The sequence below is a fragment of the Cervus canadensis genome, chromosome 24 (assembly GCF_019320065.1).
Source record: "Cervus canadensis isolate Bull #8, Minnesota chromosome 24, ASM1932006v1, whole genome shotgun sequence".
NCBI lineage: Eukaryota > Metazoa > Chordata > Mammalia > Artiodactyla > Cervidae > Cervus > Cervus canadensis.
In genome coordinates, this window is record NC_057409.1 from 16,142,660 (window position 1) to 16,163,662 (window position 21,003).

The window sequence follows — 21,003 nt, forward strand, 5'->3', positions numbered from 1 at the left end:
TCCCTCATCTATTTGCATGAAGTGTTGGGACTGGATGCCATGACCTTAGTTTTTTGAATGTTGAGTTTTAAGTTAGTTTTTCACTCTCCTTTTTCACCCTCAAGAGGTTCTTTAGTTCCTCTTCACTTTCAGGCATTAGAATGGTATCATCTGCATATCTGAGGTTATTGATATTTCTCCCAGAAATCTTGATACCAGCTTGTGATTCATCCAACCAGGCATTTTACATGAGGTACTCTGCATATAAGTTAAACAAGCAGGGTTACAATATACAGCCCTGTCATACTCCTTTCCCAATCTTGAACTAGGCCATTGTTACATATCCGGTTCTAACTGTTGCTTCTTGGTCTATGTACAGGTTTCTCAGGAGATAGGTAAGGTGGTCTGGTATTCCCACCTCTTAAAGAATTTTCCACAGTTTGTTGTGATCTGCACAGTCAAAGGCTTTGGCATAGTTTATAAAGCAGAAATAGATGTTTTTTGGAACTCTCTTGCTTTTTCTATGATCCAACAGATGTTGGCAATTTGATCTCTGGTTCCTCTGCCTTTTCTAAATCAGCTTGAACATCTGGAAGTTCTCGGTTCGCATATTGTTGAAGCCTGGCTTGTTTTTGAGCATTACTTTGCTAGTGTGTGAGATGAGTGCAATTGTGTGATAGTTTGAACATTGTTTGGCATTGCCTTTCTTTGGGATTGGAATGAAAACCTTTTCCAGTCCTGTGGCCATTGCTGAGTTTTCCCCAAATTTGCTGGCATACTGAGTGCAGCACTTTCACAGCATCATCTTTTAGGATTTGAAATAGCTTAGCTGGACTTCCATCATCCTCTACTAGCTTTGTTCGTAGTGATGCTTCCTCAGGCCCACTTGACTTCACACTCCAGGATGTCTGACTCTAGGTGAGTGATCACACCATCATGATTATCCGGGTCATTAAGATCTTTTTTGTATAGTTCTGTGTGTTCTTGCCACCTCTTCTTGATCTCTTCTGCTTCTGTTAGATACTTACTGTTTCTGCCCTTTACTGTGCCCATCTTTGCTTGAAATGTTCCCTTGGTACTCTAATGTTCTTGAAAAGATCTCTAGTCTTTCCCATTCTATTGTTATCCTCTATTTCTTTGCACTGTTCACTTAAGAAGGTTTTCTTATTTCTCCTTGCTGTTCTCTGGAACTCTGCACTCAGTTGGGTATATTTTCCCTTTCTCCTTTGCCTGTCACTTCTCTTCTTTTCTCAGCTATTTGTAAAGCCTCCTCAGACAACCACTTTGTCTTCTTGCATTTCTTTTTCTTGGACCTCCTGGTGGTTCAGATGGCAATTCCCAGAGCAACCATTAAATAAAATAACATGAAGAGGGATAGCTGAAGAGTCAATAGAGAATATAGAATACTAATTCCAAGTGGCGAAATGTGAAAAAATAACCTAAAATAAGGTAGAAGAACAAGGGTTAGATGGGACAGTAAGAAAGCAAGTGTCTTGAACAGGCACTTTAAGAAAGAAGCTATCTGGTTAGAAAAAAAACACATGAAAAAACACATTAGTCTTCATCAGAGAAATACAAAACTGCAACAAGATACCAGTACAGACCCAGCAGCGGGGCTATAGTTAAAACTACTGACAATGCCAAATGTGGTCAAGAATATAGAGCTAAAGAGCTCAAATATTACTGGCAGAATGTAAATGTATAGGCACCCATGTTATTTATTTATTTACTTTTTTTTTTTGGCCATGCCACCTGGTTTGTGGGATCTCAGTTCCCCAACCAGAGGTTGAACCCAGGCCTCAGCAGTGAAAATCTGGAATCTTTAACCACTGGGTGACCAGGGAACTCCCGAGGTACACCTTGTTTTATTGTGCTTTAATTTTTTTTTTCTTTTCACTTTTTGGCTGCATCTCATGGTATGGTGTGTGGGATCCCAGCTCCCCAACTGAGTCCCCTGCAGTGGAAGCCAGAGTCTTAACCTCTGGACTTCCAGGGAAGTCCCTGTGATCAGTGACCTTTGATGTTACTATTGTAATTGTTTTGAGGCATAGTGAACCAGATTCACATAGGACTGCAAATTTAATGTGTGTGTATTCTGGCTGCTTCCCCTATGGACTGTCCTTCCATCTCTCTCCCTCTCCTCAGGCCTCCCTGTTCCCTGAGTTGCAATATTGAAATGAAGCCAATTATTAATGATAACCCTACAATGACCTCTAAGTGCTCAAGCAAAAGGAAGAGTCACATGTCCATCAATTTAAATACAAGACTAGGAATGATTAAGCTTAGTGAGAAAGGCATGTGGAGAGCTGAGACAGGCTGAAAAGTAGGCCTCTGGCACCGAACAGTTAACCAAGTTGTGAATGCAGAAAAGTTTCTGAAGGAAATTAAAAGTGCGACTCATGGACACATGAGTAAAGAGAAAGTGAAGCAGCCTTGCTGCTGACATGGAGAATGTCTCAGTGGTCTGGAGAGAAGACCAAATGAGCCACAGCATTCCTTTAAGCCCAAAAGTGAAATTTCTCAGTTGTAAACTTTGCGACCCCATGGACTGTGGCCTGCCAGGCCCCTCTGTCGCATGGAAATCTCCAGGCAAGAGTACTGGAGTGGGTCTTTCCAACCCAGGATTGACCCTGAGTCTCTTGCATTGCAGGCAGGTTCTTTACCATCTGAGCCACCAGGGAAGCCCTCCCTTAAGCCAAAGCCCAATCCTAATCAAAGCCCCAGCTCTCTTTACTTCTGTGAAGGCTGAGGGAGGTGAGGAAGCTGCAGAAGAACAGTGTGAAGCCGGCAGAGGTTGGTTCATGAGGTTTTAAGGAGTGACGGTCGGTCTCCCCACAACATAGAACTGCAAGGTGAAGCAGCAAGTGCTGACGTAGAAGCTGTAGCCAGTGAACCAGGAGATCCAGCAAGGATGCTGAATGAAGGCGGCTACACAAAACAAAGTCCCTGGTGGGACTTCCCAGGTGGCGCTAGAGGTAAAGAATCTGTCTGCCAATGCAGGTGACCTGACTTGGTTCCTGGGTCAGGAAGATCCCCTGGAGAAGGAAATGAAGCGATGTAGCGCAGCACACTAAACAATGGATTTTCAATGTAGACAAAACCAGTTTTTTTAAAAATATATTTTTCTTTTTTATTGCTTGCAGGGTCTTAGCTCCCCAATGAGGGATTGAACCCACACCCTTGGCAGTGAAAACCCCCAGTCCTAACCACTGGATGTCAGGGAACACCCTTATAATGGAAGAAGATGCCATCTAGGACTTTCAAAGCTGGAGATGAGAAGTCAATGCCTCAGAGGACAGGCAGACTTTCTTGTTAGGGGCTAAAGCAACTGGTGACTTCAAGTTGAAACCGAAGTTCGTTTACCGTTTCTAAAACCCTGAGGCCCTTAAGGATTATGCTAAATCTACTCTGTCCATGCTTTATAAATGGAATGACAAAGTCTGGATGATAGTACAGTACCTTACAACATGGTTTGCTGAGTATTTTAAACCCACTGCTAAAAACTACTGCCCAGAAAAAAAAATTCCTTTCAAAATATTACTGCTCACTGATGATACACATGGTCACCCAAGAGTGCTGATGAAGATGTACGATGAAATTTGTGTTGTTTTCATGTCTGCTAATGCAGCAGCCATTTTTTTTTTGGAAAAAATTATTTACTTATTTTTGATTGCACTGGGTTTTCATTGCCATGAGTGGGCTTTCTCTAGTTGTGCACGGGCTCATTGCAATGGCTTCTCTTCTTGTGGAGCACAGGCTCTATGTGTGCACAGGCTTCATCAGTTAAGATGCACGAGTTTAGTTGCTCTGAAGCATGTGGGATCTTCCCAGACCAGGGATCAAACCTGTGTCCCCTGCATTGGCAGTCAGATTCTCATCCATTGTACCACCAGGGAAGTCCGCCAGCATCCATTCTGCAACACATGGATTAAGGAGTAATTTCGATTTTCGAGTTTTATTGTTTAAGAAACATATTTCATATGCTATAGCTGCCATAGATTGTGATTCCTCTGATGGATCTGGGTAACATACAGTTGACTCTTGAACAATGCATGGACTGGGGGTTCCAACCCTCCTCACAGTTGAAAATCTGTGTAGTGCTATCTCAGTACTTCAGTGGAGGAAGTAACTGCAGATGTGGCAGAAATAGCAAGAGAAGTAGAATTAGAAGTGGAACCTCAGACTTGCCTGGTGGTCCAGTGGTTAAGAATCCACCTGTCAATGTAGGGACACAGGTTCAATACCTGGTCTGGGAAGATCCCACATGTCATGGAGCAACTAAGCCCTTGTGCCACAGCTACTGAAACCCATGTTCTAGATAGAGCCCATGTTCTGCAATGAGAAGCCACCATAATGAGAAGCCCTCACACTGCAATTAGAGAGGAGCTTCTGCTTGTCACAGCTAGAGAAAAGCCCATGTGTGCATGCTAAGTCGCTTCAGTTGTGTCTGACTCTTTTAGACCCCAAGGACTGTAGCCCTCCAAGCTCCTCTGTCCATGGGATTCTCCAGGCAAGAATACTGGAGTGGGTTGCCCTGTCCTCCTCCAGGGGAGTCTTCATGACCCAAGGATCGAACCTGCATTTCCTGCAACTCCTGCATTGCAGGTGGATTTTTTACTGCTGAGCCACTGGGGAAGTCTAGAGGAAAGCCCACGCAGCAATAAAGACCCGGCACAGCCAAAAATAAAAATAAATAAATAAAATTATTTTTAAAAAAGTGGAGCCTGAAGATGTGACTGAGTTGCTGCAGTCTCATGATAACACTTTAACAGGTGAGGAGTTGCTTCTTATGGATGAGCAAAGAAAGTGGTTTCTTGAGATGGAAACTACTCCTGGTGAAGATGCTGTGGAGATTGTTGAAATTACAACAAAGGATTTAGAATATGACAGAAACTTAGTTGATAAAGCAGTAGCATGGTCTGGGAGGACCGACTCCAATGTTGAAAGTTCTACTGTTGATAAAATGTTATCAAACAGCATCACATGCTACGAGAAATCACTCGTGAAAGGAAGAGTCAATTGATGTGGCAAACTTCATTGTTGTCTTATTTTAAGAAATTGCACAGCCACCCCAATCTTCAGCAACAACCACCAGCTATCAACACAGAGGCAAGACCCTCCACCAGGATAAAGATTACAACTCACTGATGATGGTTATCATAACTTCTATATGCATTGGGAAACCAAAAAAATTCACATGACTTACTTTATTGCGATATCTGCTTTATCACAGCGATCTGGAACCGAACCTGCAATATCTCCAAGGTGTGCCTATATAGCCATTTTGGAAAGCACTTGACTGTTTGTTATAAAGTTAAATGTACACCTACACTGAAAGTTTATAATAAGGTGACGTTAAAGATATACCTACCTGGTGCCTCATCAATTCCACTCCTAAATATGTACTCAGGAGGAAACATTATATAATATGTCCACGAAAAAAGTCTTGTACAAAAATGCTTGCAGCAGCTTTGTTCATAATAGCCCCAAACTGGAAACCACTCAAATGTCCATCAAAAGGAGAATGGATGAATCAACTGTGGTATAATGCAATGGAATGCTCCTCAGCAATAGAAGGGAACAAACGCCTTAAATACTCAAAACATGGATGACTTAAAAATAGTATATCCAGTGATAGAAGGCAGAATGAACAAGCAAAACCAATCACTTTTAAATACAAATTGGAACAGTGGTTGCCTCTGGGGATGGGAGGGGATTGAGTGGAAAGAACCTCAAGGGAATTTCTGAGGTGATGGAAATAGTCTAAATCTTGATTGTGGTGGTGGTTACAGATTGAGCAATTGTCAAAACTCATAAAACTGAACATTATGATTTGTGCATTTTATTGAATGCAAATTATACATTGACTTTTAAAATGGACAAGCAAATTAAAGTTAAATTTTAGTTTTTAAAGACATATTGGTGTTAAAGTTGTTATTTAGTTTGAAATAAAGCACTATACTATATAACTACAAGGATATATTGTACAACACAGGAAATATAGCCAGTGTTTAATCTTACCTATAAATGGAGTATAACCTTTAAAAATTGTGAATCACTATATTATATACCTGTAACTTATGTAATATTGTACATTAGTTATATTTCAATTAGAAAAGTAAATACATGAACTTAAAAAAATTATAGGGTGGTCTTTGACAAGACAATACACACACAATTTTTTACATCCAATTGATTTCAATTTTCTGTTTCAATGGTATGGTGGTGGGTTAGTTGCTCAATTGTGTCTGACTCTTGCAACACCATGGACTGTAGCCTGCCAGGCTCCTCTGTCCATGGGATTCTTTAGGCAAGAATACTGGAGTGGGTTGCCATTTCCTTCTCCAGTTCAGTGGTATAAGTCTTGAAAATCTTCACTTTCATAGATAAATATCTAAGCTTCCAGGGCTTTCTTTACTAGAAGAAGACAGGCTTTTCTCAAAGAATACCAGCATTCTTCAAGGCTCTTTTAGTTAAACTCTACTTGTTATAAGTACTTTTGTTCTAAGAAAAATGAGTTCTTTAGCTAGATCACAATTCAGAAATACACTGTCTCAGAAAGAAAAGATTGTGGATTCATGGTTCAATTTTGATGATGCCCTAAAGATTGAAATCTTCCCTGGTTGCTCAGCACCAGGATCAGTGCTGAGAATCAGCACTGCAATACATGAGACACAGGTTCGATCCCTGGGTCAGGAAGATACTCCGGAGAAGGAATGGCAACCCATTCCAGTATTCTTGCCTGGCAAATCTCCTCTGGACAGAGGAGACTGGCAGGCTATAGTCCATGGAGTAGCAAGAATTAGACAAGACTTAGTGACTAAACAACAACAAACAACGATTGAAATAACTTTTGAAAGAGTTATGAACTGTTGCTAGGTGTTGGCAAATTTTTCTTTGCAAAGAAATTGATATTTTGTGTCTGGTCTCTATCCTAAGAGAACACTTTCCCAGCCCAGATCATTTGCAAAGGTGTTGTTGGCACTATATTCTCCTTCCATATTGTCAGTTTGTGGATTTTTAGGAGCATCATAAATGATGACTTTGGGACCTCAGAGAAGTCTCATTCATATGGTTAAATATATCTAAGTAATCCAACTCAAGGATAAAATTTTTTTGTTCAAAGCGTTGCCAGAAGTGCCTTTCTTTTTCTTTCAGAAGACAGTAAGACTTCTGCTGTTTGTTTGAATAAAGCACTTGTCCTTTGAAAGCCAGTGAGGAGCACTTTCTGGACTCTGTTCCCATTTCCTGACAAGCTTTTTGCAAATGCAGTGATTGAGGGACCTGTTTCTTCAGAAGTTGCTGACTTTATGAATGTTGACAAAACATCTTTCAGAGACGTCGGAGAAGTCTTTACTGCCTGTGCACTGAGAGATGGCGACATGGAGAGTTTCATCACCAAGTCCAGATGAAATCAGCTTTGCAGGAGGTCTATCTGGGCAAAGAATGAAGCTTTTCTTCCCAGGCAAAGTTCTATTTGGCAAAGACCCTTTTTACTGCTTCCAAAATGTCCACAGTCTTTATAGTTTGCAAAAGCCACTCAGAAAGTAAGGATTCTTTGGTACTGCCAGCACACCAACAGTGAGGCAAACAAGAAAATCCCTCAGTTGGGACTGATGAGGCAGCTCTGTCCTCAAAGACCTGCTTCAAAATGTTGAAAGACATGTCATCTATTCTAGAATGTATCACACCACATGACAGGGTAACTGCTTCCAGCGTTTCCTTCTGATCCAATCCCTGATAATTTCTGTGCACGTGCCATTGGAGTCTAATATGTCCCTCCGATGGCATGGGAGATTTTCCTCTGGGCCCCTGGTGAGCAATTTGGAGGATGCTCCAATAAAAGCTTACTGTGACATAGCAACTCCAAGTGTTGGAAGTGATCCAGCTTTTTTGAATTTAGTTTTCCTTACATAACCACCACCCCCACCCCAACATCTTTTAATGCATTTTCAGGACGGATAGATGTGTCGTGCCCTTTCCATTTTGCTGATTCCATTATTCCACTCACAAGAATTTTTCAGTACAGGAAACACTGTGGCTTTTGTATCCTGTCACGCTCCTTACTAAAAGCGAAACCGTTATGACTGATTCATGTTGGTGTATGGAAAAAGCAATGCAATAGTGTAAAGCAATTATCCTTCAGTTAAAAATAAATAAATAAATAAATAAAAAGTGAAACCAGATAATGCATCCTCTGTATCGTACTTCAGTATTACTCCTATATGTGACTTCTTACAGAGACCTTGCTGGTCTTCTGATGTGTCAGCCTGGCCAAGCGAGAGACCCCAGTTCTTTAGTCAAGCACTAAACTGGGTGTTGCAGAGAAGAAATTTGTTAGATGGGCTGAGAGTCCATAGACAGTTGATTTTAAGTCAAGGAGATTATCCTAGATCCTCTGGGTGGGACTAATTTCAAACAGTTGAAAGGCTTTAAGAGCAGAGTGTTAGATTCCCCAAAGAAATTCTGTCCATGTACTTCCAGCCCTGTCCCTTCCCAACAGCCTGCCCTATGGATTTGGGACATGCTGCTGCTGCTGCTAAGTCGCTTCAGTCGTGTCCGACTCTGTGTGACCCCATAGACGGCGGCCCACCAGGCTCCCCCGTCCCTGGGATTCTCCAGGCAAGAACACTGGAGTGGGTTGCCATTTCCTTCTCCAATGCATGAAAGTGAAAAATGAAAGTGAAGTCACTTAGTCGTGTCCAACTCGTAGCGACCCCATGGACTGCAACCCACCAGGCTTCTCCATCCATGGGATTTTCCAGGCTAGAGTACTGGAGTGGGGTGCCATTGCCTTCTCCGGGATTGGGACATGCCCACCCCCATAAGCCTGGAAGCCATTTCCTTACACTTATAATGCAATAAATCTCTTGATATATACAGCTGATTCTCATTATTATTTTTTGATTTTGTATTTGCAAATTCAACCACTTGCTAAAATCTACTTGTAGCCCCCAAATCCATGCACATGGTATTTTCAAGATCATACAAGATCATTCACATGGTCCTCCAGGACATGTGCAGAGAGGCAGAACTTGTGAGACATCCAATGTGCAGCTAGTGAAGTCGAATAAGGTGACCCTGCTTTGTGGTTTTTTTTTTTTGGACCCTGCCTTTTTTTCTTTTTTGCCATGTCGCGTGGCATATGGGCTCTTAGTTCCCTGACCAGGGATCGAACCTGAGCCCCCAGAGTGGAAGTGCAACATTTTAACCACTGGACCTCGAGGGAAGTCCCGACTCTGCCTTTTCGGTTCAGCTCTCAAACTGAGGCAAGTGTCCTTTTGACAATCCATTTAGTGCCATGGTTTTGCATTTTTGTCCTTCGTGTTGGTGATTTTGCCGTTTGAGGTGGTCCCACACACAGTGCTGAAGTGGTGTATACAGTTCTAAGCTGTGTGCCGTGTGCCTTAAGGGGAAAATGTGTCAGATGAGCTTCGCTCAGGCCTGAGTTATGGCACTGTTGGCTCTCAGTTCAATGTTAATGAATCAACATATATGTGAAATTAGACATATGTACGTGTGTCTTTAAACAGAAACACATGTAAGCAAGGTTATGTATTGATTGGTTGATGACATTTTCCCCAGGAGCAATGCTTTTGTGTTCACTAATCCAGTGTGTGCAACGATTTTATAGAACATAACTACTGCAAAGATGAAGCATTAACTGTATCCTCTGCTGACAGCTTCTCTGCTTAAAACCCTGATTGATAGTGACAGTCACAGAACTGCTAAGATTACTGTGGTTTGTTGCCTGTGTTTGCAATCAAAGGAAGCTTAAAAGTCAGTGAAGGTGAAGTTGCAAGTTTTATTCCCCCTACCCCCACCTCGAGTCTTTCAGTCTCATCTCCTGTTTCAGGCATCACTCAGTCAGGCAAAGTGAAGACAAAAATAAAAGGTTCTAGTCCGACTATTGCAATTGCTCTAAGACATCAGGGACTGTGAATCTAGGCCAGGGTCCTGGCCATGGAGAAGGTCAGATAGCATGCTGCCCACTTGCAGTGGTCCCATTGGGATAAGGTAGGAATGGAACTGCCCTGCCTGGGAGCTAGCCAAGGTCCAAGGTTAAAGGCAGAGCCCTCCAGACCATCACATGTGCCTGAGACTTCTCACACCAGCTGCATCAAGTTCAGCCAACTGTACTATTCGAGGGAAACCCCCCACCTCCTCCACCACCAAGACTGCCCCTACTGCAGGCACCAGCTGCGTGTTCAGGGGCCCCGGGACCACCTTTACTTTAGATCAGCTGGCTACAAATTTCAGGGTCCTCAAGGCTACAAATTTCATGGTACTCACCACCACTCTCAGGTCTGATAATTTGCTAGAATGACTCACAGAACTCACTGAAAACTACTATGCCAACAGCCACATTTATTACATGGAAGGATACAAATTAGAACCAGGAGTAGAACGGTGGCATCCAGGGATGTCCGAGTGTAGAGCTTTGCCCATCATTTCCCTGTGGAGACATAAGTGGCATTGCCCCTCCCAGCCATGACGTGTGACAAAACGCACAGAGAATTGCCAACCTGGAAAGCTCACTAAGCCTCCGTGTCCAGCATTCAGACGGGAGTTTCACCACGGAGGCATGAATCAGGGGCACCTTGACTGGACGCTATCACCAGCCCAACCTCCTTCCCTGGAGGATGAGCTGACATCACGTGATAAGTCACTTTGTTAGAATAAAGTATATGCTGTGGTCCAGAGTCCCACCATGAATAACAGATAATCTCATGTTACTTAGGAGATTCCAAGAGCTTGGAGTTTCCCTCCCAGGATCCAGGACAAAGAGACCCAGGCCAGATCTTTCTTACAGGGGAGGCCAAATTTCTTAATACACAGCTCCTGACCTCAGTCTTCTGTACCTCAGTTGCGTGCTCACCTCAATTCTTTTTTTTAAACGTCACTCAATCATGTCTGACTCTTTGCAACCCCATGGCCTGTGGCCCACCAGGTTCCTCTGTCGACAGAATTCTTCAGGCAAGAGTACTGGAATGGGGTGCCATTTCCTACTCCAGGGGATCTTTCTGACCCAGGGATTGAACCTGGGTCTCCTGCATTGTGGGCAGATTCTTTACCATCTGTGCCACCAGGAATGGTTTAATTATTATTATTTTTAATTTTATTTATTTAGTTTTGACTGGGCTGAGTCTTCATTGCTGTGTGGGCTTTTCTCTACTTGTAGAGAGCTGGGGCTACACTTTGTTGCGATGATTTCTCTTGTGGAGCATGGGCTTAGGGCATGCGGGCTTCAGCAGTTGTGGTTCCCGGGCTCTAAGAGCACAGACTCGATGTTGTGGTACATGGGCTCAGTTGCTCCGCAGCACGTGGGATCCTCCCAGACCGGGGATGGAACCCATGTCTCTTGCATTGGCAGGCCGATTCTTATCCACTGCGCCTCCAGGGAAGCCCCTTGCCTCAGTTCTCATCGTACATTCTACTTGGTAAGTGACCCCGTAAGTCTCCTCCAGGCTGTGAGCTTGCAATGGGGGAAGTGCTGAAGCAGGTGGCTGAACTCAGGGTCTGGTCCACTGATGGGAAGTGACATTTGCTTCTCTTATAGTAACTACCAGTTTCTTCTCCTGCATCCCTGCTGGTTCATCGGTGGAGAGACCCAGAGTCCTGACTGGTCACTGTGGAAGGGCGACAGGTGGCCACCTTCACAACCTCCTTGCTCTTAGTCTTCCTCCCGTGGGCACTATGTGGATGTGGATACGCTGAGCCACGTCCTGTCCTAGCTGAGTTCTGCCCCATGTTGACTGAGCCTGCGGTGGTTAGAATGGGAGGACAGAACAGAGGACCGAGCACAGCCCAGTTTCCCATCATCCAGACCAGAGGCTGATGGGGGTGGAAGCGGGGTCAGTGGACTGAGGAGTTCACCAGAGACAGGAATGAGAGACAGGAAGTAAATGATGCTCTCAGATGCTTGGGGTCTGAAGCCCAGAGTAAAGACAGCAGTAGCTGCAGAGGACCACAGAATTGAAGGAGGCTTTTTGCTTGTATTTGTTTTTAATGTGTGAGAGACTTGAGTCCATTTAAATGAACATCGAGAAGGGGTAGGGAAACAACAGATAGACGTTGAGCACAGAAGAGAGAACTTTGGGGGCTCTCAGACTTGGATGGAGTGGCTACCTTAGAGAGGAGGGAGGGTGGGTCTTCCATTTCATTTTTATTTATTTTTTTATTTTGCTACACTATGAGGCATGCAGGATCGTAGTTCCCCAAACAGGGATCCAACCGACTCCCCCTGCTATGGAAGCAGAGTCTTAACCACTGAACCACCAGGGAAGTCCCAGGGGTCTTCCATTGGGAGCAGAAGGTGACCCTGCATGAATCCTTCCATTTCCTTGTGAACTAAAAGGCAAGGTCATCTGATAAGAAGTGGGTAGATGTCGAGGTCAGAGGTTTGAGAAGAGTGAAGAAGGTCTCAAATAGGCTGGTATATAGGAAGCATGAAAATAGACCCAAATGAACAGAAGAACTCAGTAGATAATAAATGTAAAACTAAGATCATGGCATCCGGTCCCATCACTTCATTGCAAATAGATGGGGAAACAGTGGAAACAGTGGCTGACTTTATTTTTCTGGACTCTAAAATCACTGCAGATGGTGATTGCAGCCATGAAATTAAAAGACGCTTGCTCCTTGGAAGGAAAGTTATGACCAACCTAGACAACATATTAAAAAGCAGAGACATTACTCTGCCAACAAAGGTCTGTCTAGTCATGGCTATGGTTTTTCCAGTAGTCATGTATGGATGTGAGAGTTGGACTACAAAGAAAGCTGAGCACAGAAGAATTGGTGCTTTTGAAGTGTGGTGTTGGAGAAGACTCTTGAGGGTCCCTTGGACAGCAAGGATTTCCAACCAGTCCATCCTAAAGGAGGTCAGTCTTGGGTGTTCATTGGAAGGACTGATGTTGAAGCTGAAACTCCAATACTTTGGCCACCTGATGCAAAGATCTGACTCATTTGAAAAGACCCTGATGCTGGGAAAGATTGAGGGCAGGAGAAGAAGGGGATGACAGAGGATGAGATGGTTGGATGGCCTCACCGACTCAATGGACATGGGTTTGGGTGGACTCTTGGAGGTGGTGATGGACAGGGAGGCCTGGCGTGCTGTGGTTCATGGGGTCGCAAAGAGTCGGACATGACTGAGTGACTGAGCTGAACTGAATAGCACTTCAGATTGGTGGAAGAAAGAGGTGCTGGTGTTGGGACAGCTGGATAAACACCTTCCAAAAGAGACATTGTTCCTAATGCCGTACATAAAATAAGTTTCAAATGCATCAAAGGTATTGATGTGAAAGTAAAATACTAAAGAAGTAGAAGAGGGAATTCCTTGGTGGTCCAGTAGTTAAGACTCTGAGCTACTGCACGGGGCATGGGTTTGATCCCTAGTCAGGGAACTATCCTACATGTTGTGTGGCCAAAAAAAATACAATAAAGTTCTAAAAGAAAACATGAGAAAATTTGTTTTATAACCTCAAAGTTGGAAAGGACTTTCTAAGAATGACATAGAACCTAGAAGCCATAAAAGAAAAGATGGGTAATTTACATAAAAATAAAATATCACTGAATTACAGAAAATTATGAACAAAGTTGAAAGATAAATGACAAATATTTGCACAGTATATTGAGTAAATGTTTTTGATGAAACCCTTCCACAAAACAATAATAAAAAGACAATAAGCCAACAGAAAAATGGACAGGTCCAGAAGTTAAGACCTTGATTCCACTGGAGGGGGTGCAGGATGGATACCTGGTTGGGGAACTAAGATCTCACATGTCATTGGCATGGCCCCAAATAAAATACAATAAAAGATACATTATTTTTAACTGCAAAAATTTTTTTTAAAAAGTGGACAAAGATTGTGAACAAACCTTTCTCAGAAAAGGAAACACAAATGACTCATGAAATATCTGTTAACCTGACTCAGAGTAAGAGAAATGCAAGTTAAAACAACACCATGTGTCTTTTCCTACCTGTTAGATAGCAGAGCTCACCGAGTTTGCCTGACTCTTGGGGCAAGTGTATGGAGACTGGGCTCCCTTGTGCGCTGATGTAAGGCATGTAGGTTGGTAGATCCTGGGGAGAAAACGAGTTGGTAACAGCTTTCTTTTATGGGCTGAACTGTGGGTCCCCCCACAAATTCATATGTTTGAAATCCTAACTCCAGTACTTCAGAACATGAGTGTATTTGAAGAGAGGGTCTTTAGGAAGGTAATAACATTAAAATGAGGTCATTAGGGTGGACTCTATCCTCTATGACCGGTGTCCTTATAAGAAGAGGAAATGTGGACATGCACACATACACATAAAGACACAGGAAGAAGACGGTCATCTATGAAGCTCAGAAGAAACCACGCCTGCAGACACCTTGATCTCAGACCCTGGGCCTCCAGACTGTGAGGACATAAATTTCCGTTGCTGAAGCCACTCGGTCTGTGGTACTTTGTTATGGCAGCACTAGCTGAATAATACACCACCAAAATTTAAATTGACATGGAAATTTTACTCGTAGGAATTTATGCACCAGTTAGAGAGGCCCGTGGGTTCATGAGCACACACAAGGGTATGCAAGCAGCCCTGTTTGTATCATTCAAGGCTTAATCAGGAAGACAGAAGCCACTCTAGGTATTTAGAGTAGAGAGAGGTTAATACAGGGAAGTGGAGACTTGGAGCAGCACTGGAGGGGCTGGCGGAGGAAAGAACAGAAAGACAATGGAAGTGAGGGGGTGGCAGGGAAGTGCCACCTGTGATCCCAGGTCCAGCAGGACCAAAGCAGGAGTTCCCCAGGAGGACACTGGGAGCCTTTGGAAGCTGGTACCAAGGATCTCAGTTGCCCATAGCACTGAAGTGAGGGTCTTGCAAGGGGGGCCCCAGAAGCCAAGAAAGACCCCAGCAATGATTTTTGCTGCTTACCCATAGTGACTTGTAGAGAGCAATGGCTCCTACTTCCTTCAGCCTTTGGAATCTGGTGACGGTGCCCCTCCTGGGCAGAATCCACCCTAGAACATACTGGAAAGGGATTCTGGGAATGCAGAGGAGATATACAAGGGGACAGAGATGGTGCTATATTACAGTGATTGATCTAGCACGTTCCTCATCAGGGCTCATTCACAGAATGGAACACTGAGCCATTTCAAATGCACTGTGACAACTCTACCTGGACTGGTGATGTGGAATGATCTTTCAGGTTCACTTTTAAGTGGGAAAGCAAAATGTGGCGAGCCTCATGTGCTTCAGTTTATGTAAAAGATAAAAGAGGGTGAGAGTTCCATATGTGTTTGCATAAATTACCTTGAAAAGCCTCCCTAGAGCCAGGTGGCAGTGGAGGCCTGGGCAGATGGGAATGTGTTGGGGGTGGGGGGTGGCGAGGGGCCAAGGGAGGGAGAAGAACTTTTCATCACTGTATTCTCTTTTGTGATTTTTGTGTGATGTGTTACATCCATATTCATGTAAAATAGTTAAAAAATAGGGGGTTTCTTTGGTGGTCCAGTGGCTAAGACTCTGTGCTGCCAATACACAATACACAATACAGCGGCTGCTGGTCTCTGGGGCAGGAGTGCCTGGCCAGCGGCAGGGGTGTTGAGGTCCAGGGCCTGCCCTCTACCTCAGGCCCTCAGCCTGAGTGTCCTTCTACAGGTTCATACTCTTGGCTTGCTTCTTCCTGGGTTTTTTTCTTTTGTTTCTTCATTTTAAAAAAATGTCTAGAAATGGTTTTGCTGTCTCAGGTTTAGACATACCTGTCTAGCACACTTATCATTCTGAGTTTTTCTTTACTTCTTATTATTGGGTCACACCGTGCAGCTTACGGGATTCCAGTCCCCCCACCGGGAATTGAACTCTGACCATGGTAATGAAGGCACTGAACCCTAACCTCTAGTCTACCAAGTGGCTCAGTCGGTAAAGAATCCGCTAGCAATGCAGGAAACCTGAGTTTGATTCCTGAGTTGGGACGATCCCCCTGAGGAAGGAAATGGCAACCCACTTCGGTATTCTTGCCTGGAAAATTCTATGGACAGAGGAGCCTGGAAGGGTACAGTCAATGGGGTCGCAAGCGTCAGACATGACTTGGTGACTGAACCACCACCACCAGACCGCCAAGGAACTCCCCTGAGTTTTTTCTTTTAAATTGGCTTATCTTTTTTCTTGGCTATCCAATTACTTTATTATTTCACTTTTACATTTTCTTTCGTTGAATCTTGCGTGTCCTTTAATATTTTCAACACTTGTGTAGTTTGGTTATTATTTATCCTTTATTTTTCTGAGCATCTGGTTTCCCGTGTTAAATTGCTCACCTGGGCCAAGAGTCGTGGGGTCTCTGTGTGGCTGGAAGGACTCCGAGTCTCCAGCCTGATATCAGGAAGAAGGGCCTGGCCTCACAAGCCTGGGGGCGGGAGGCACAGGCAAGTTTCCCTTCCTACCCTACCCTTGACCTCTCTCACCTCTGATTCCTCAGAGTTTTCTGCCCCTTACCAGCTAGCCCTGACTATATACACATCACTTCCCTATCCAGTGCCCACAGGCTTCAGCAGCGCAAAAGACTGAAAGATGAATACTCTTCTATCTAGTGTATTGCTTTGTAACTTTCTCCATTGCTTTATGCAGAAAACAATGACGTGTTCAGGACGGTTCCCGCTGCTTTTGTGACATCAATATTATCTTTTACTTTTTGTCCTTTAATCCTCTGAACTTTATTATATGTTCTCTTTGTTATCGTCCAAATTATTATGTGTCCTTGAGCCATTTATTAAAAGAACAATTTGTCCTCAATAAAATCTCTGCTTTGTTATAGATGACAATCTTGACTGTCCCAGGGTCAACTTTTGAGCTATTAAGTATCATTAATCTGCCCAGTGTACTCTTGTACCAGATGATATTAACTGCTGTAGTAGCTAATCTGTAATGGGTTTTCAATCTGGCAAAGCTAGTTTCTTTTCTTTCAAATGTTCTTTACAGCCTTGATTACTCTTTCAGATGACTTTTAAAAGCTTTGTCAAATTCTGAAAAAAAAAGGAAAAAAGAATTTTGGATGGAGTTGTGTTAAATGTTAAACATTAAGGAATTCTCTGGTGATCCAGGGGTTAGGACTCTGTACTTTCACTGCCAAGGGCATAGGTTCAATCCCTGAAAGGAGAACTAAGATCCCACATGTTATGCAGTCAAAAAAAAGTGCTAAACATTAATATTTAAACTTCTAGTTTGAAACACATGCTGTTTAAATATTCTGTACCACAAAGAAAATATTTTTGTGTTTCTTCATACACCTCTCATATTTATCAGGATATTCATCACAAGTTTTGTGGTTGTCTTTCTATATATTACCAACAATCAAAATTAAAATTTTAAAAGCCTTGTCAAAAAAACCCCATCCCATTTACAATAGCATCAAAGATTTAAAAATGCTTAAATACTAATTTGATAAAAGATTTGTAAGACCTATACTAAAAAAATTGCTGAGAGAACTTAAATGGATGTATGCATGCACATATATTTATATAGTATTCATAGATGGATCAGATGGCTCAATATTATTAAGATGTTAATTCTCCCCCAAACTGATGTACACATGCAGTATAATCCCAATCAAAATCTCAGTAGGTTTTTCCATGGAAATTGACGAGCTGATTCTAATGTTTATATGGAAATGCAAATAACTCAGAAAAACCAAAGCAACTTTGGGAAAAAAAGGAATGAAGTTCAAGGATTTATATTACCTGATATTATAAAACTACAGAAGTCAAGATAATATATACTGGTGTAAAGATACACAAATGCATCAAAAGAATAAAGTCCAAAAATAGACTCCCATCAGTTCAGTTCAGTTCAGTTGCTCAGCCGTGTCCGACTCTTTGCGACCCCATGAATCGCAGCACGCCAGGCCTCCCTGTCCATCACCAACTCCCGGAGTCCACTCAAACTCATGTCCATCAAGTTGGTGATGCCATCCAGCCATCTCATCCTCTGTCATCCCCTTCTCCTCCTGCCCCCAATCCCTCCCAGCATCAGGGTCTTTTCCAATGAGTCCACTCTTCGCATGAGGTGGCCAAAGTTCTGGAGTTTCAGCTTCAATATCCCATACATATGGTCAATTAATTTTCCATACAAATGAAAAGCTTTGGTGGAGAAAGCATAATCTTTCAACAAACAGTACTGAGACAATTGACATCCATGTGTAAAACCCCCAAAACTGAAAAATTAAAAATTCAACCTGGATCATGCATTCTCAGGGGAGGTGGTATTGTCTATAGGAGGCAGAAATAGGTTCTTATTAGGGGAGTGAAAAAACTTACCCGTTAACAATGGCTTGTGGCCCTCCATAGCTCAACCCTACCTAAAAAAATCTTATTCCTTAGTATTTAATTTCTTTCATTAGGAAAAAATTAAGTTTAAATTGAAATCAATCATTGAAATTTCAGTTAATTGAATTTTTCTTCTTGGAGAGGCCATAAAAATAATGATTTAGAAAAATTATACTTAGATTCATACCTCGAATCACTTAAAAAAAACAAACAAACCCCTCAAAGTGGATCATTACACCTAAATAAAAACCTAGAACTAAAACTTATAGAAGGGATTTCCCTGATGGTCCAGTGTCTAAGACTCTGAGCTCCCAATGCATGGGTCCTGGGTTCAATCCCTGGTCAGGGAACTAGATCCCACGTGTCACATCTAAGACCTGATGCAGCCAAATAAATAAATACTTTTAAAAAGTTAAGTATGAAAATTGTAATGCCATTATCACATTTTAAAATTTAAACATCAGTTCCTTAATAGCATAAAATATTTTGTCAGTGTTATTTTCCTGATTATCTTGTTTTTTTTTTTTTCATTTGATTTATTCAAATCTGCATTCAAGGAAGAGCCACACATGGCTCTGAAGTCTCCTTCAGTCTATAAATTCTCTTTCCTCTTTTCAGTTTTCTTGCTGTCTGTTCATTGAAGGCACCAGGTAATTTGCACTGCAAGGATTACATAGTCTTGGTTTTGCTGGGCAAATAGTCTTGTGGTGGTGTTTGTTATGTTCCTCTGTCCCCTAGTATGTCTAGAGAGTTGATCAGATGGAGGCTCAGTTTTTTGGCAAGTATATGTCAGGGTGGTGCCATAGGGCGTGTGGCTGGGACCCTAGACTCTGAGAGATTTGCCAAAGGAAGTTTTTACTGGGGAGGGCTCTCAGGATCGAGGCCTAGGGGAGTGGGGGAGGTGGAATGGGGCAGAAGGAGTAATTGGCCTGTGATGCGGTAGAAACCAAGGTCTCAGCTGACCACAGGGAGCTCAGGAGCTGGGATAGTCCTTCAGAATTGTTCTGGTTGGAGGCAAGGGGTGGGGCTCTTGTGCCCTCGAGTGGGTGTCTTTAGGACAGGAGAATAAACTGTGGTTAACCCCTGGGAGGACCCCAAGTGTCAGCAACAGGCAGGAACACCCCTCTGGCAGCTGGGGGAATGCCTGCCAAAGTCTTGGGGGTGGTACCTGAGTGGTATTCCAATCAATATTTCTTACTGCCTCACATGGGGAGCATGTGGGTGGGTGTGATGGGAGACATATAGTCTCTGGCTGCCTCTCTTATGATGTTACAGTTGATCAGTGGGTTCAGTTCTTGCCAGCTTCATCTATTCATCACAAGCTTCCCATCAGCTTTTCCTCACTAGTTTAAGCAGCCGTAGTTAGATCTTTTATTTCATGGGGCATTAGGAAATGGTGATAATCTAATTCTAGCATTCTTGCCTCATTTAAAAGCAGGAAGTCTTCTATAAATAACTTCCTCATAAACTGTTTGGTTATCTTGAGGTGCAATTCATACAGAATAGGCGAAATAAACACTTGATTCCTTTCCTTGATTTTCCAATTACAATACATCCATCTAGGGATGCTGAAGCTGGTGATCTACAAATCATACTTAGATTGGCAGCTCAGCATCACTAGAGATTTTAGTAGAACTTCAGGCTCTCAGGTTTATAACCAGACCTACTGAATGAGGGTTTGCCATTCAATGAAATCCCATATGTCCATTAATGATTGAAAATGGCTGTAAAATAATTTCCCTTACACATATCAATAAATATTCAATTCCATATGGGCTACTGAATCTTATCAAGCATCTTTTCATTATATATTGAGATGATCAGCACACCTGTGCAGTGTTGAACTGCATCTTTTGATTCTTTTGTATATGAGTATCCTTTTTATTTCTCAGTAGCACTTCATGGCATGCATGTCCCATGGTTTGTCTATCCATTCACTGGTTGATGGACACCAGGTTAGTTTTTGGTTTTTCTTTTTTATTATTAGTTTTGGTTGCACTGGGTCCCCCTTGCTGAGTGCAGGCTTTCTCTAGTTGTCGTGAGTGGGGACTACTCTTCTTGAAGTGTGTGGGCTTCTCAGTATGGTGGCTTCTTTCGTTGTATAGCACAGGTTCTAGGCCTGCAGGCTTCAGTAGTTGCAGCACACAGGCTCAGAAGTTGTGGTTCAAGGGCCCTAGAGCAGGGCCGTAGAGCACAGGCTCAGAAGCTATGGCACATGGGCTTAGTTGCTCCACAGCATATGGAATATTCCCGGATCAGAGATTGAACCCATGTCCCCTACACCGGCATGTGGATTCTTATCTACTGCACAACCAGGGAAGTCCAGTTTCCAGTTTTGGATTATTACAAATAAAGCTCCATGAATATTTGTGTACAGGTTTTAGGTAGAAACATGCCTTTTCTTGGGTAAATACTCAGTGTCGAAATGACTGAGTCATAGATTCATATTTAATTTTGAAAGAAACTATCAATATATGTTTTAATTTTTATAAAACATAAATTTATTTATTTTTGACTCCACTGGGTCTTCATTGCTGCTCATGGGCTTTCTCTAGTTGTGGCGAGTGGGAGCTACTTTCTAATTGTGGTGTGTGGGCATCTCATTGTGGGGGCTTCTCTTGTTGTGGAACATGGAGCACAGGCTAAGTAGCTGTGGCGCACGAGCTTAGTTGCTCTGCAGCATGTGGAATCTTCCTGGACCAGGGATTGAACTAGGGCCCG